Source organism: Dendropsophus ebraccatus, chromosome 3 (genome assembly GCF_027789765.1).
Source record: "Dendropsophus ebraccatus isolate aDenEbr1 chromosome 3, aDenEbr1.pat, whole genome shotgun sequence".
In the NCBI taxonomy this organism is placed as follows: Eukaryota; Metazoa; Chordata; class Amphibia; order Anura; family Hylidae; genus Dendropsophus; species Dendropsophus ebraccatus.
In genome coordinates, this window is record NC_091456.1 from 131,792,849 (window position 1) to 131,807,869 (window position 15,021).

A 15,021-nucleotide genomic window follows, 5' to 3' on the forward strand; every position below is an offset into this window, starting at 1 on the left:
ATTGGGGAAATCCCTAACTACTGAGAGGACCTCTGTGTCTAAAAGGAGAACTACCTGTCTACTGGGTCTACATACCTGCCTAATGACCTACCTAATGTACCTACCTATTGGAGAGACTAAGGGGGAAACTACATGCCTACTGTGGGGGATAAATTTGAATAATGCAGGACCTATCTAACTAACTGAGGAGCCTACTTATTTACCCACCTATACTGTGCAGGTCACCTAGGGGGCATTTGTACCATTTGAGGGACTATAGATAGGGTTTTTGTAAAGATGTGGGATGGGTGTTGGAAAAAATGAGAAGCGAATGTTATTTGGCATATTTTTCAGAGAGGAGTCATGGCTCATGGCTGAAAGACACTGTCATAGCAGTGGGGGCCTAGTGGAGAAGAAATTAAAAAGTGGACAACTCTGATCAGAGAAGACATTACCTATGAGTCACCCAAAGAAGAAGTCACCTAGGAGTCACCAGGTATACCTATACCATAATCACTTGTCAGTCGGCAGAGCCTTTGCCTCGCCGGTGTAAACCTCGTCCTATTTTACTAAATATGGCCTTTTTCTGTAACTTTAAGTGGATGGGATATAATTTTCTGTAATGTAAGTCAATAATGATGATTGATAATAAAGGAAATTGCAGACATGGCAGCTAGATGTAGAAACAGAGATGAGGCCTTTCCCTAACATCTCATAAACGTCATAAGCATAGTAGAACAATTGGCACAATAAGTTATAGTCAAATAAATTGAAAATACCAATGTAGCTGTGTCTGTCATTTAGTTGACACGTTCAGAATTCTGCATCCCTGGCCTCCTTCCCTGAATGAGTAACAGAGGGCGGTCTGGTGTATAGTGTAGAGATGCTCTGGAATGGAAAAGAGATTGATGGGATGTGTGTTGGCATTCTCAGCAGGCTGTCATTCTGGAGCCTGTGTCTGCATGGTATGCTTACACAGTGCCACCATGCAGATCATTTCCAGCACTGTTAGATATCCTATGGCATAGTGCATACTTTGCAAAAACTACCTAGCACTGTCCATAACATAAGTCCATATCACGCTGAGTTGACAGAGTACCTACTTTCACAAATGTACTCTACAATAGTGCAAACCAGAGAACTGGCAAATGTACCACATGAAAGCCCATACAGACAAGTAGGCACACAACATTGTCAGCCATAGAGCTCCACTAATAAAACACCTCCTTGTCCTTGCACTTTCTTCTCTTTGGGTTTGTGCACACTGAGCAATTCTCGAGGAATTGTAGATGAAAGATTTTTGCTTGAAATTCCTTGCCTATTCTGCTCTGGCAGAATAGGAACGGAATTTGAGCTGAATTTAACCCTTAGACGACCCAGGGCGTATAGTTACGCCATGGAAGTCTGTCCCCAGACGACCTAGGGCGTAACTGTACGTCCTGGGTGTTTCTCCCGCTATGAAGCGCGCTCCGGAGCGGAGCGCGCTTCATAGGAGGTGGGGGCCGGCTGCAGTGAGCAGCCGGGACCTCACCGGCAATGACACGCTGCAGCGATCGCGCTGCCGCGTGTCATTAACCCCTTAAACGCCGCGATCGCGGCGCGACCGCGGCGTTTAAGTGTAAGTGACAGGGGGAGTCCCCTGTCACTTACCGATCGGGACCCCCGCAGTGTGACTGCGGGGGTCCCGATCGGTAAAACGGACTGCTGGAGGTCTCTTACCTGCCTCCATGCGGTCCGATCGGCGCTCTGCTACTCTAAGCCTGCACAGGCAGGCTCAATGAGCAGATCGCCGATAACACTGATCAATGCTATGCCTATGGCATAGCATTCATCAGTGTAGAAATCAAACCAATCTATGTAAAAGTCCCCCAAAGGGACTTCAAATGTGTAAAAAAAAAAAAGTTAAAAACACTATTACACTACCCCAAAACCCCTCCCCCAATAAAAGTTGAAATCACCCCCCTTTCCCATTATATAAATAGAACATATAAAAATAAATAAATAGATAAACATATAATATACCGTAGCGTGCGTAATTGTCCGATCTATTAAAATATAACAAGCGTCATTGCGAACGGTGAACGGCGTACACGAAAAGAGGAGAAAAAGTGCGCGGATTACCGATTTTATGTTACATTATATATATAAAAAAATTAATAAAAAGTGATCAAAACGTCCGATCTTTACACATATGGTATTAATAAAAACTAGAGATCATGGCGGAAAAAATGACACCCCATACAGCCCCATAGGTGAAAAAATAAAACCGTTATAAGCGTCACAATAGTCCCATTTTATTTATAATTAATTGCCAAAAAAAAGGATTTCATTTAAAAAATATATATAACATTAGAGAATCTGTGTAAACCTGCATGTGGTTGTGTTCGGGCTGACCTATAGAATAATTGTATCATGTCGCTGTTACCATATAGTGCATTACATAGACACAGGAACCCCCCAAACGTTACCATATTGCATTCTTTTTTGCGATTTCACCAATTTATATCTTCATAAATAATATATTTGGAATTCCATCATACATGTTATGGTAGAATGAATGACGCCATTACAAAGTACAACTATTCCTGTAAAAAATAAGCCCTTACATGGCTTATAGATAGAAAACTGAAAGTGCTGGAGCTCTTAGAAGGGGAGGAGGGAAAAACGGAAACACTAAGATCAAAATTTGCGCGGTCCACTGGGTCATTTTGGGCCTGGTCCTCAAAGGGTTAAGCGGAAATCGAGCGGAATACAAGCGGATTTCAAGCAGAATTTCAAGCTGAATTTCAAGTCCCATTGACTTCTATAAAATTCCTCTAGCGGAATTGACATGCCAATTCTTTGGGCGGAAACGCAGATTCTGCGTGGAATTCCGGATGGAAATTTACTCTGTGTGCACAGGCAGTCGGAAATCCCATTGTTCTCTATGGAAAGGAGCAATGTTGCATTTACACGGGCGGAATTCCGCAGGAGCAAATATGTGGAGAGTTGACCAACAGCAAAACAAAGGTGTTGACCACTTTAAAAGTAAAATTGCTCAGTGTACAGTATTAGTGTAATCACTGTATTTACTGACAGCAGCCCCCTGTGTACTAAATTCAGTATCCCCTCCTCCAGGCTGTGCTGCCCTGCTCTGTGGTGAGTCTTTCCATAAGATGGCCGACATGGAGGAGCATGTCACCATGCCCCACCCCCAATGTCCTCCATAGGCTTATACAGGCTCAGTGGGGGGTGGGTGGGGAAAGTTCATATGCTAATCTATGTTGGCTATCTTATGGACAGACTTACCACAGAGCAGGACAGCCCAGCCTGGAGAAGCGAGGGAGTGTGATTTTAGCTCTATGAAGCTGCTGTCAGTAAATGCACTACTGTCAGTTACTAATGCTGTATACTGAACAATTTTACTATAAAGTGGCCAACCCCTTTAAATGTAGTTGACAAAAATGTATTTAAAAATAGTGTTGCAGCCCTTGATAATGATATGGGTCAAGTACAGACTCACTAAGACCTGAGAACTTGGTTTGCACGGGTATTCAAAGATCTCAAAAATGTTTCTTGGGAAAATATGTGGATTATGATGGTGCATTACAAGGATATGTTCAAACATAGTATTTCTGTCAGCATTTTTATTTGCACAGTCTTTGTGTTTTCAACACAATTCTGGTTTTGGTAAAATACAATTCTAGTTGTGGAAAAAATACTGTCGAAAAGACTAACAGAAATACTATGTGTGATTACAGCCTTAGGCTATGTTCACACTAGGTAAAACTACGGCCGTTGTTGCCGATGGCAACAACGGACGTAGTTTTCGCGAGGTGGAACAATGCCTTAGTTTCAATGGGATCCCGGCCCTAGCGTATACATATCGTATACGCTCAGGCCGGGATCCCGTGCGGCCCCGCAAATAACTGACATGTCAGTTTTCTGCGGCCTCAATTCAATGAATTGCAGTTCACACTATGAACGTCAGTCAGTTCACACTATGAAGCGAGCGGCTCCAGGGGGAAGCTCTGATGCGGGCGGGCGCGTGCTGATGCACCCGCATCAGAGCTCTGCGGCCGAACAGATCATCTGGCCGGTACTTAAGTATTGGCTGCGATGATCCGGGCAGAGACCGGCCGTTCCGTGACCTGACCGGGGTCACGGAACGGCCGGTTGTTCACGGTGTGTGAACATAGCCTTAAAGTAATAAAATTTAGCATTTAGTATATTTTTACGGTTTCCCTGATCTTGGATATGCAACCACCACTAAAGAGTATTGCGTAGACAAATTTGCATACAGCAATAATAACCACTGGTCATGAAATAACATTACACAAACCCTGCGTGTTCTTAAGTCCAATGTTATGCAAGTTTATGTAATTTAATTATTTTTGGCTTTAGCTGGAAAATTACAGAAACTGCAAAAAGAAGTCTTACAAAAGAGACATCTTCTCAGTCATATCAGGTAACAATTAAAATGTCATTTTGACTAATGTGTAGGAAGAGAATAATATATATATAGTTTTACATTGAACAATATTCAATTCCACACTATTGACGGAATGCAAATTACAGACATGTTATTGATTTTCTGGATTACAAATAAACATACAACAATACAAACTATCTCCTATTCTCATTTTTATATACATAGAATGTATTCTTATGAAAATAAAGCTAATGCTACATAAAAAGTTAGGTACATTTGGAATTTAAACTGAGATACAAGTATGAAAAAGGCTGAGGATATATGTTGCTATTTACAATGTGTTTTTTCTTATTTAACTGAATCATTGTGTCTGAAACTACAGTATTTGACAAAGCAAAGTATTTTATTTAGTGACTGCAAGCAGTCACATAACAACATGGAGGAAAGTGATAAATAACCTGCAGGTCACAAACTGTGTGACATCACTATATGAGCTGTGTGTATGGGGCACAAGCATACAAACATGTTGGCCTAAATGTATAATTATTGGTTTATTGTGTTTCTTTATTTTATGTTGTGACAAATGTTGAAGTTGGCATGTATTTGGTAGATGTTTTGTTTATATTTTTGGCTTTTGTTTTACTCATAGGGTTAAATTAGTTGGATGAAGCCCTAGGGAGTCCTGGAAAATATGGATACAGCCTGAGGCTAGGTTCACACTATGCAACTGTGCGGCTGTATTTTTATGCGGCTGTAAATGTGCGGATGAAACTACGGCCGTGGGAAAAAATAGACATGCGGCTGAAAACATACGGTCATTTACTTGGAAATCTGGTTCAACTAAAAATAACAAATAAAATCTTAAGAAAGTGATGCAAACACCTCTGGATGCATCTGGGAAAGCAGGGAAACAGTTTACATGAATCGCTATTACCGGGGTTTGCGATCCTCTGCAGTATGCCGATGCCTCTCAAGTTTAATATATTGAATTAATAAAACACATTTTCGTTGTAATAAAGTCCCTTTCATTGTTCAATAATTTAATTTAAACGATTCCATCAATTCCATATTCCATAAATAATTAAAAAAAACCGCATAGGGTCCCCCCTATTTTTATAACCAGCCGGGTTAAAAACCAAGCGACAGCAGCCTGGTAACACCAGGGTGGGAAGAGCCATTGTTTTAGGCCCTCCCCAGCCTAAATCTTACCAGCTTGCTGCCGCCCGGTCCAGGAGCGCCAATTTTGACGCTCCGGGACCACTGGCACCCGGCTCTTCCTAGTACCCCTGGTGGCATTGGGTACTGGGGTAATAATAGGGGGTTAGTGTTAGCCATTTTATACCGGCTAACACTAGGCCCCGACTTAGTAATGGATTCCGTCTATTAGACGGCTTCCACTACTAAGTCTATAAAGTAAAGAAATAAAGACAACACACAAGTGAAATTTTTTTTTTATTCAAATAAAAACACCCCCACACCCCTCATTGACCATTTTATTAAAAAAACAAACAAATAACCGCTGATCGACGTAGTCCACGGAATCCGACGTAATCCACTGGATACCGATATCTGAAAAACAAAAAGGGAGAAACACACAAAAAACACACAAACAGGAGCACAACACCCATCATTGTGAGCGGTGTTGTGCTCCTTACAGTATGCAGCATCTTTACAGATCGCTGCTTAGTCTGGCCCCCAAGGGGTTAAGGGAGGATGTATTGCATCCCCCTTAACCCCTTGGGGGCCAGACTGATGTCAGACTGCACCCATCCCAGCAAGGAAGGGGTTAAGTGACCCCCCTTCCTTTCCTGGGAGGGGTGCAGTGCTGGGGAGGGGGTGGGGAGAGCTCTATACTCACCCCGATGTTGCCTCTTCGCTGGTCCGCAGCACAATGAAGTCACTGTACTGCGGACCGGCTCTTTATATGTGCGCTCAGCCGATCAGCCAATCAGCTGAGCGCATATATAATTCTAAATGTTTCTTTTAATAATGCTATTGTGATAACATAATTAGAAGAAACATTTGATGTTTTAATTAAAGTAAAGTGATGATTAGTACAGAATGCTCTATTGCTGGCAATATGAATTAACGGCTTAATGGAGCTTCCTGTACTAATTAATATTTAATTAATAAAACACATTTTCGTTGTAATAAAATCAGTTTCGTTGTTCAATAATTTAATTTAAACGAATCCATTATTGTGCAATTAAATATACTGTCAAAAAATAAATATATATATAAATATACATTTATTTATATATATATTTATTTTAACAGTATATTTAATTGCAAAATGATGGATTCGTTTAAATGTAATTATTGAACAATGAAAGGGACTTTATTACAATGAAAATGTGTTTTATTAATTAAATATATTAACCATGAGAGGCATCGGCATCGGCATTACTGCAGAGGATCGCAAACCCCGGTAATAGCAATTCATGTAAACTGTTTCCCTGCTTTCCCAGATGCATTCCAGAGGTGTTTGCATCACTTTCTAAAGATTTTATTTGTTATTTTTAGTTGAACCAGATTTCCAAGTAAATGACCGTATGTTTTCAGCCGCATGTCTATTTTTTCCCACGGCCGTAGTTTCAGCCGCACATTTCCAGCCGCATAAAAAATACAGCCGCACACATACATAGTGTGAACATAGCCTCAGGCCGTAAAAAATTGAAAATTAAAATTTTCCAATAATATATACGTTTAAAGTTTCTCATTTTCAAAAGAAACATGAGAGAAAAAGCACACCAAAATTTGTAACGCAGGTTCTCTTGAGTACAACGGTACCCCATATGTGGGCGTAAACCACTGTATGGGCACACAACAGGGCTCAGAAGGATGGGAACGCCAATTAGCTTTTCCATTGCAGATTTTGCTGAAGAAGTTTCTGAGCGCCAGGTGCGTTTGCAGTGCCCCTGTAGTGTCAGCAGAGAGAAAAACCCCCATATGTCACCCCATTTTGTAAATTGCACCCCTCAAGGAATTTATTTTGGAGTGTGGTGAACATTTTGACCCCACTGGTATTAGAGGAAAGTATTCAAAAGTAGACAGTAAAATTTTTTCCAATAATATGTTCCTTTAGTTAGAAATTTCTCAATTTCACGAGGAACAGGGGAGAAAACTCACCCCAATATATGTAACGCAGGTTCTCCTGAGTAGAACGGTACCCCAGATGTGGGCATAAACCACTGTATGGGCACACAGCCGGGCTCAGAAGGGAAAGAGCGCCAATTAGCATTTTCCGTGCAGATTTTTCTGAAGAAGTTTCTGAGCGGCGGGTGCGTTTGCAGTGCCCCTGTAATGTCTACAGAATAGAACCCCCCCAAAGGTCACCCCATTTTGGAAAGTACACCTCTCAAAGAATTCATCTTGGGGTAGGATGAGCATTTTGACCCCACAGGTATTAGAGGAAAGTATTCAAAATTGGCCAGTAATAATATATGGTATAAACCACTGTATGGGCACACAGCAGGGCTCAGAAGGGAAGGAGTGCCAATTTGCTGGAGCAAAACCGCAGCTAGTAATAGTTATTAGAATAGCGCAGTTACTAAAATAAAATAAAAAAATAAGACTACAGGTAATGCGGGGTGGTTACGGACAGTCTGGGGTGGTTACGGGTAATCTGGAGGTGGTTATGGTCAACATGGGCTGGTCACGGGCAACCTGCTGTGGTTACGGCAACCTGGGGTAGTTACAAGCAACCTGGGGTGGTTAGAGGCAACCTAGGGTGGTTAGAGGCAACCTGGGGTGGTTACAAGAAACTTGGGTTAGTTACAGGCAACCTGGGGTGGTTACGGGCAATGTGGGGTGAATACGGACTACCTGCTGTGGTTACAGACAATCTAGGGTGGTTACAGGCAACCTGCTGTGGTTACGGGAAACATGGGGTGGTTACGGGCAACGTGGGGTGGTTACGGACAATCTGGGGTGGTTATAGGCAACCTGGGTTAGTTACAGGCAACCTGGGGTGGTTAGAGGCAACCTGGGCTGGTTACGGGCAATGTGGGGTGGATACTGACAACCTGCTGTGGTTACAGACAATCTAGGGTGGTTACAGGCAACCTGCTGTGGTTACGGGAAACATGGGGTGGTTACGGGCAACGTGGGGTGGTTACGGACAATCTGGGGTGGTTACAGACAATCTGGGGTGGTTACAGACAATCTGGGGTGGTTACGGATAAACTAAAGTCCTTATAGGTAATCTGCGGTGGGTACCTGTAATCTGGCATGGCTACGGGCAATCTGGAGGGGGTCATTTGCAATTTGGGGTGGTTAAAGGCAAGGTGCGGTTGTCAGTGGCAAGGTGCTGTGGTCAGAGGCAAGGTGCGGTGGTCAGAGGCGACGTGCGGTGGTCAGAGGCAACCTGCGGTGGTTGCGTGCAATCTGGGGGGTTACATGTAATCTGGCATGATTACGGGCAAGCTGGGGTGGTTATGCGCAACCCGCAGTGGTTACGGGCAACCTGGGGGGGTTGCAGACAATCTAGGATTGTTACGGATAAACTGAAGTGTTTATAGGTAATCTGGGGTGGGTACATGTAATTTTGGGTGCTTACAGGCAATCTGGAGGGGGTCACTGGCAACGTGCGGTGGTAGAGGCAACGAGCGGTGGTTAGATGCAACGTTCGGTGGTTAGAGGCAACGTGCGGTGGTTAGAGGCAACGTGCGGTGGTTAGAGGCAACGTGCAGTGGTTACGGGAAACGTGCAGTGGTTACGGGCAACGTGCGGTGGTTACAGGCAACGTGCGGTGGTTACAGGCAACGTGCGGTGGATACGTGTAATCTGGGGGTTACGTGCAATCTGTCATGATTACAGACAACCTGAGGTGGTTACGGGCAACCTGCGGTGGTTCCGGTTAATCTGGGGGGTGGGGGGTACGGGTAATTTGGGAGTAAACTGCAATTATTACTATAAAAAAAAAGTGTGTGTTTTATTTTTTTGTATGTTTGTCACTTTTTGTACTTTATACATTTTCACTATATTACTATGATTACTGTGATATTTTCTATAACAGTAATCATAGTTCAGTGACAGAGACCAAATTTTTCACTTTACATTTTCAGAGTTGGCTGGTTGTGGAGCGCATGCGCACTTCATAAACAGCCAGGACGCCGAGGAGGAAGGACCTCCCAGGATCAGGTGAGTATATGGGGTAGAGTGGGTAACTGGGGGACGGGGGTAACTGGGAGGTGGGGGGCGACTTGGTGGGGATGGACACATCACTTTTTATCCCCTGTCACCAATCATTTATGGTGACAGGGGATAAAAAGTGTCGGCGGCACATGGCACAAGCGATCAGCGGTATATAGTATATACCGCTGATTGCTTGTACTGGGACCCCACAGGGGGGTCCCCGATCACTGCCCCATGCTCACCGCTACCTCCGGTGGCGGAGAGCATGGGGTTTTCATTAATTTTTACTGTTAGATCACTGTGAACAGACATTAGTCTGTTCACAGTGATGGCGGTGGCCATCTTGGATCTGATAGCCGCCGCTGGGAGGGGGGTTAGTGACTGGGGCACTAGGGGGGCTGATCTGGGGTCTGATTTTACTTATTTCATCTCCCCCCACCATGAATTCACGGTGGGGGGAGATGAAAAACAGCGGCGGCACTGGCCCATTGGTGACCGCTGTATCGGCGGTCACTAAGGGGTTAATGAGGGTCGGCTGCGGGATCGCAGCTGATTCTCATTATCTCCGGTGCTGTACTCAGATGAGAGCGGGATCGCTATCTCTGCAGCGATCCCGCTCTCATCATAAAATCCCGTCAGAGCAGGAACGTATATATACATTCCTACTGCACGGGGTATATGCAATAGGAACGTATATATACATGTTACTGACGTGAAGGGGTTAAATCCCGCTATCCAGGCAGCTTCAGGGCTGCCTGGAAAACAGGCTATGATGACACACCATCTTTAAAAGTAAAAACGGCCATAAAAATTTATCATGATCATTATTTACAGCCATATTTATCAAAGAGCAGCCCTTATTATTATTATTATTTTTTTTTTTTAAAAGACATTTTTTTTCACATTAAAAAACAGTGTATAAACATATCCATAGATTGTGTCCACATTTACCAGGTACCTTTGGAGGAGCATCCATCCATACCAAGCCATCGGGTACATGTGAACCCAAAGTTACTGTAAGTTCGATCAGCTCTAGTGTGGTCTTTTTTAAACATGTAAATAAGTGATTGTAAAATCAAATGCACAATGAGAATTTTTCCCAGATCCCTGCTACCTAGATCTCTGTGATTGTGTGTATGATCTCAATTATTTAATCTTTATTAGGATAATTTCAGAAGAGGATCTGTTATAACTTTCCATCTGTTTGCAGAGAGATATAAATGACAGCACTGATAATCTTTCTTATTTATCTTAACCCTATTATTAACACATACATCTCCGGAGACTAATTAGGAGACAGTGTTTCTAAAAAAAAAAAAAAAGGACATGAAAGACAATCATATTACTATAGTCCAGGGGATTGTAATCTTAAAAGCAGATTAATGTCATAGCTATAGGTGCGTGCAATGCAAAGCAAACAGGCTCCAGTGACTGGGAAATTAACTGTAAATAATGAATAGTATATGAAGTTGTTTGTCATAATTCACTTACAGCTAGCAGCGTATTAGATTCTTCAAGATACATGTTACAAGGTTCTTAATAAGTCATAACATTAACATTCAACAAAGAGGGAACGTTGGGGAATTTTAGTTGGAGATGGCAACAGAATAGTGAATGCCGCTTTGGGCTGTAAGAGATTCCCTGTGTAGAATTCCAGAATAATGGCCTGCCAGTAATGCTACATTCAAAAAGGTATGGTAGGAAACAGCTTTCCATGGCAATAACAGATGATCAACTAGGTTTGGAGAATGTGGAGCCATGGCGATCATCTGGCTTAATATTAAGTAAAGATGAGCATATCATTTAAAAATTTGTTTTGCAACATTCGCTAAATTTTACTGCGAAATTCTCGAACTTAACATTTAACGCAAATCGAACTTAACATTTCTATACATACCTGTCCTCACTCCACCAGTGTCCTCTTCTGTGTCTTCAGCTACCTCCAGCCCGCTCTGGCAATCACTGACTGAGGAGCAGAGCCATGACTAGTGATCGGCTGAGTGGACTGTCACTCTCGAGATACAAGAGTGACAGCCCGCTCAGCCAATCACTGGCCGTGGTGCAGGCCATTCTCAGTCAGTCAGAGAGTGGACTGTCACTCTCCTCTCAGCCAATCACTGACTAATAGAGAACGGACAGCACCACGGCTAGTGATTGGCTGAGTGAGCTGTCAGTCTTGTGTCTCGCGAGTGACAGCCCACTCAGCCAATCACTTGCTGTGGTGCTGTCCCTTCTCAGTCAGTCAGTAATTGGCTGAGTGGGCTGTTACTCTCCGCTCAGTCAATCACTGAGGCTGGAGGCGGCTGAACGCATGGAAGACAACACTAGGGGAGTGCAGACAGATGAATAATCCTTTTTAAGTGAATTTTGTTAACAATATTACCTAAAGTTTGACACGACATGGAGAGAGAGAAGCGGCTGCACATCACACCTATGGCTGATACTAGTGCTGCTAAGCCCTGTGTACCACGTGCAGGTCTCCTGGTTTACACGGGTCCCTACGCTAACTCCACCCTGTGTCGGTCGTTGGCCGCCAACCCCGCAAAGCGCGCACCTGCAGGGAAGGGAGACCATGGAATGGCCCTGCAACCCCAATGTCACAGGACCAAACTCAGTGATTGCCAGGAAACCTGCACGTGGTACACAGGGCGGTATGGTTTGATCAAATTATATGCCAACATCCTGACGTTGGTTTTTAAAATAGGCTTAGCAGCACTAGTATCAGCCATAGGTGTGATGTGCAGCCGCTCCTCTCTTTCCATGTCGTGTATTACCGAAAGTTTGCTTCATCAAGCAATCAAAATTTGCTAAATTTGCTGCGAATCCGAATTCTCTGGATTTGCTTCGCTCATCTCTATTATTAAACTTTGTGAATATTTTATTACTGTACATGACCTCCTGATTGCATTAAATGGATTATCTAGAGATCAGAAAAGGTTCTATTCTGCTCTCTAGGAATGCACTTGGTCCCTCTGATCATCTCAGATGATAATAGAGAGGGGGCTGAAGCATGTAGAGGGCATGGTGTGCAAGCAAAACCACACTAAGTCCAATAGCTAGCCAATGTCGCTGTAGTGAGCTGCAGGACCGGCCTCGGGACCCCCGCCGGCCCAGTGACTGGGGTGGGGTGCTGCTTCTGATTGACTGAGCAGCCACCGCGGACATGGGGAGAGGTAAGTTCCTACTTATAATAAATATCATTCTCCCTCTGCTGGCTACTCCATTTTAGAAGTTCCCAGACTTCTCCTTTAATACAATTTCCAAAAATAACTAATTAAATATGGCATCCATTTTCCGTCATGTCAACTAATATCTTTTCCAAATACTCTAAAAGAAAGAAAACAGATACATGTAATAAGTATAAGTATGTCATGTCTAAATTCATGGGCAGGGAAACAGATGGTGCAATTATTTGATAAATGGTATGCATCTTGGCTTCAAACAAAGCAAACAGTTCTGAAGAAGGAACATACAGCAGCAATGTCAAATTAGTCTTGGCTTAGTTCTTAACTTAGTTGTTTGCATCATGCATCATGTTTAGGGTTTGGATTTTCTGCCATCTCTACAAAGGGAAAATGTTCAAAGCTGTCAAGCATAAAATGATTTGTAGGAAAGGTGATTTGTAGGTAAATTATTATGGAGGCTTTATTGTTCCAGTATTATGGAAACAAAACCCAAACCTTGTGGGAGTCATGAGTACCAGCGTTAGAGCACTGTAACTCCAGTTACGATTACTCATGAGACATCTGGGTGGTATGGCCATAATACTGGTACAAAAAAGTGCAAATATTACGGCCTGTGGGTCATTTCTTACTGACTTCACCTCTTGCTAACCCATAATTATTTTGCTTTTGGAGAGGACCTATACCTCTAGCTAATGGGAACATCAATGGGTTCAAGATGTTTACCTCAGTACGCAAACTTTTTCAGGGAAGAACTGGAAGGAGCATAGCTATCAACATGCACCACCAAATCAATGACTAAGCTTCGCTACTTTGATGCTTTCCTGGTAATATGGACTGCAGGTGAGGAAGCCCTAATTAAGTTTTATGGCAACTTCAACAACTTTCACCCAGCCATCAACCTCAAACTGAGATATTTAGATCGTGAAATCCATTTTTTTTTTTGGACACCACCATACGCATTAAAGACCATCAGATATATCAATTTACCACAAACCGGCATACAGCCAATATAGCCAGAAAGGACTTTATTTGGTAGTAAGAAACTGGTGCCAAAATATATCCAAAACAGGGAATGGACATAATATGCTTCAGTGGATTAAATTAATCCAAAATAGCCATAAAAAATATTGTTCGAAACAGTGACACAATTAGCACAGTGTCACATGCTAAACACATTGAACTGATGTAACCTGCAAGTGCTTCAGTGGGTTTACTGTCGCACTGATTGACAGCTCCTATTCTAAAGCAGTCCTGCCTCACTTTCTAACTCTAAATTGCCATGTCTAAAACTATAATCTCTCTCTCTCTCTCTCTTTTTCTCTCTCTCTCTGTCCCTCCCTATTCTATACAGATGCTTCTCTGCCCGAGTCCAGCAATTAAATAGCGACTTCCTTTTCCCTGCTACATTATATAGAAGGGGAGAGACAATCAATAAGGGGAGACTTTGAGCAGAAATTACACTAACAAAAGGGGCTAAGAATAATCCCTTGCTCAAGCCACTGTCCTAAAACACCTGAAAATTTTTTTGTTTACATCCGCCATTTTGTTAAAGGTTCTATCGAACTCAGCCAAAAGTTTGGTTCATTTTAGAACCAAACTTATGGTGAACTTCCAAACAAAACCAGGTTCGACAGGTTCAGTTCGCTCATCTCTACTCCTCAGCATTTGCTGTAGTCAGGACATTCAGCAGTGTTTTTCTTAGTCATGTAATGTTCTAACACCTTTCCTGACCTGTGTATAGGACTGTTCCTTTAAAATGGGTATGTGCCAACATTTGTTGTACTTTAATAGACAACGTAAAATATATATTTGAAGTTTGACCTTAGTGTCATATATATACACTAGTATTATGAAATACGCAATAGACCCAAGGCTTAGTATACACAGGTACATTGCATAGCACCCTATCCAATGATAACTGTAAAGATGTCACTTAATATTCACATTGGGAGGAAAGCTAAGAATAGACATTGCTAATGCCAATGCATTCATCATCTTGTTTTGCTGGAGGGTAGAACCTGGTGCGTATGGCGTTTTGGAGAGTTGGTGGTGTGGGTGACATAAAGCTTTATATACCAGTATAACATTGCATCTTGTCCAATGATTTAGAAACTGCTGTATACAGTGTCCACGGAGTTAAATACATTCTGAGCTCCAGTAAATCTATCAAGGGTCACATGTATTGGATTTCTAATAATAGATAAAATAAGTAGAGGTCATTATCTGTCTCATATCTATTGCCAGTGCCAAGCAATCTGCTCCTTTGTCATTGTAGTAACAGTGAGTTCAGCATCTATGAGAAGGCTCTGT

General features: G+C 42.6%; 1 long non-coding RNA gene across 1 annotated transcript in view; it reads left to right on the forward strand.

Annotated features, from left to right (window-relative positions):
- Positions 1-339: 339 nt before the first annotated feature.
- LOC138787331 (uncharacterized) overlaps positions 340-15,021 on the forward strand; it is a 34,277-nt gene continuing 19,595 nt past the window's right edge. Inside the window, exons 1-2 of the long non-coding RNA XR_011362343.1 lie at positions 340-475; positions 4,363-4,426. This is a non-coding gene — a long non-coding RNA (uncharacterized lncRNA). The remainder of the gene's footprint in view (positions 476-4,362; positions 4,427-15,021) is intronic.